Source organism: Solanum tuberosum, unplaced genomic scaffold (assembly GCF_000226075.1).
Source record: "Solanum tuberosum cultivar DM 1-3 516 R44 unplaced genomic scaffold, SolTub_3.0 scf00330, whole genome shotgun sequence".
Lineage (NCBI taxonomy): Eukaryota > Viridiplantae > Streptophyta > Magnoliopsida > Solanales > Solanaceae > Solanum > Solanum tuberosum.
In genome coordinates this window covers 405508-408007 of record NW_006239256.1, presented here as the reverse complement: position 1 = coordinate 408007, position 2500 = coordinate 405508, and positions in this window count along the sequence as shown.

The window sequence follows — 2500 nt, the reverse complement described above, 5'->3', positions numbered from 1 at the left end:
TATAAACAATACGTTTTGTTCATAATACGTATTAGTTGTTGTGAAATAATATTAGTGATTTTCTTGGTAAGTTTCTGTTTTTTGGTAGGGGTTTAATGTCACCATTTTTTTTGTTTTTTTTGGTTATTTTTTATACTGGCAAAACAATGATTTCGTGAGAAGTTGCCGCAATATATGAAAGATTTGAGTATAAATGTACAACATATAAATATTTTTATCGTTGTAGATTGGGTACGTAGATTAAAATTACAATATTGATTATTGAGTATAAATGTACAACATATAAATATTTTTATCGTTGTAGATTGGGTACGTAGATTAAAATTATAATATTGATTACCGTTTTTTTTCCTGAAAAAATAAATTAAAATGTATAGTTTTGAATGAATTTGTTAGTATAAGTGTAATGAATTTGGTATGAAAGTGTATTCACTAATGTGAAAAAAAGGTTATTTAGAATTTTGAAGAATTGTATGACAGTTGTTTTAAGTTGGTATGAAAGTGTGTTAACTAATTAGTAAAAAAAGTTATTTAGAATTTTGAATAATTGTATGAAAAGTGTTTTAAGTTGGTATGAAATTTGAAATGTTATTGTTTATATAAGTTTTGTCAATTATGTATAAATTTGTGTGAAAGGAATGAACTATTTGGTATGAGAAATGTATAAATTTGGTATAAATGATGATTGTATGTATGAAATTTGTATTAAGTGGGTATGAAATCTGAAATTTTATTTTTTAATGAAATCTGTTTGTAGTTTACTGTCTGAATGATTTTTGTATGAAAAAATAATGATAAGTGTGTATAATTTTATTTTATTTTTGTATTATGTAAGACTAATTGTTTTTTTTTTAATGAAATAGGGAAATATGTTGATTTTCAGATGGAGGGGATTATATATGAGTATTCTAGTCTTTATAGTGGTCTAATAAGTGAGATAACATCGCAGCTAATGATAGATGCTAATATTCACAATATAGAGATAAAATATATAGTTAGTGATAGATGTCCCCCTGTTAGTATCCACAATGATGTTGGTGTGCGGGTTTTTTTAGATCAAAAGAACGCTAATGTAGATTTCTTTACGATTTCATATACTTGAAAATAAAATTTATTCCAAATTAATATATAAGATAGTGTAAATATTTGTACAGATTTCAGATTTTAGATTCCAGATTTCATATACGCGATTCATTAATTATTCATACAGATTTCATAGACTTGGAAATAAAATTTATTCCAAATTAATATATAAGATAGTGTAAATATTTGTACAGATTTCAGATTTTAGATTCCAGATTTCATATACGCGATTAATTAATTATTCATACAGATTTAATATACTTGGAAATAAAATGTATTCCAAATTAATATATAAGACAGTGTATTAATTAATTGTAAAAATTTACACACACTTATATATTAATTTGGAATAAATAAGATCAATCAATCTAATTTTAATTAATTGTAAAAAATTTGTTTTGAAAAAAAGTAAGAAAGATAAAAATAGGAAAATAAATCAATTTTGAAGAAAAAATAAAAAAAAGGGAAATAGGTGTATTAATTAAATTTAGAATTGATTGATGAGAATTATTAATTAGCATAAATTTAGGAGATTCAAACTAATTAGGAATATTTGTTTTCCTTAATTCACTCTAATTTGTTAAAAATAATTAAAAAGTCTGATTTTATCCGTTTTCCTCAACGTTTCTCTCTCTTCGTTTTTTTTTCCAGAAAGTTTTTTTTTTGTTTGAAAAACTCATGATTTTGTTGGATACCAACTTCATTTCATTTTTTTATTTTTTTATTTTTTTGTGTTAGAATATGAATTTGGATGTCAAAGGTGTACAATTTGGATACCAATTATAAGTCAGAGTTAGTTCATGAACTCTAAATTAGTAGTATGATTTCTTTCTAGTTAATAAGACATTGTAAAATCATAAACTCTAAATGTTGAATCCAATTTGTATGCATTTTGTATATAACTGTTATCCCGAAAATTATTATAGTTGTAATTTATCTTTAGAATGGTGTATCCATTTGGAATGCAGTCTGTATATAACTAGTATCCTGCGATTACAATAGTCAATCTATAATTCATATGTAGTTGATCTCTTTTTGGAATAAAAGAATGGATATTATATATATCAAATACTTAAAGCTGTAACAAACACAAAAATATAGTCCAAAAGTAAAAAAAAAACTTGTAATTCTAAAAAGTCTAAGGTGCAATCAACTATCTCAAATTTGATCTTCGTGGTCTTGGTGTGGGATAATTGCTATCCATAATGCCATATGATTGTGGCATACCTTTGACGATGGTACTTTGCATCAATATCAACATAACACATATCAAAAACTCCATTACTGATGTATACAACAAATACACATGTGTACAAACCACAATCACTGGAAAAAATTGAAAGAAAAATCATTTTATACCATTTTTAATATTAGTCATAATTCATACAAAACAGAGTAATTTAACAATTCATACCAT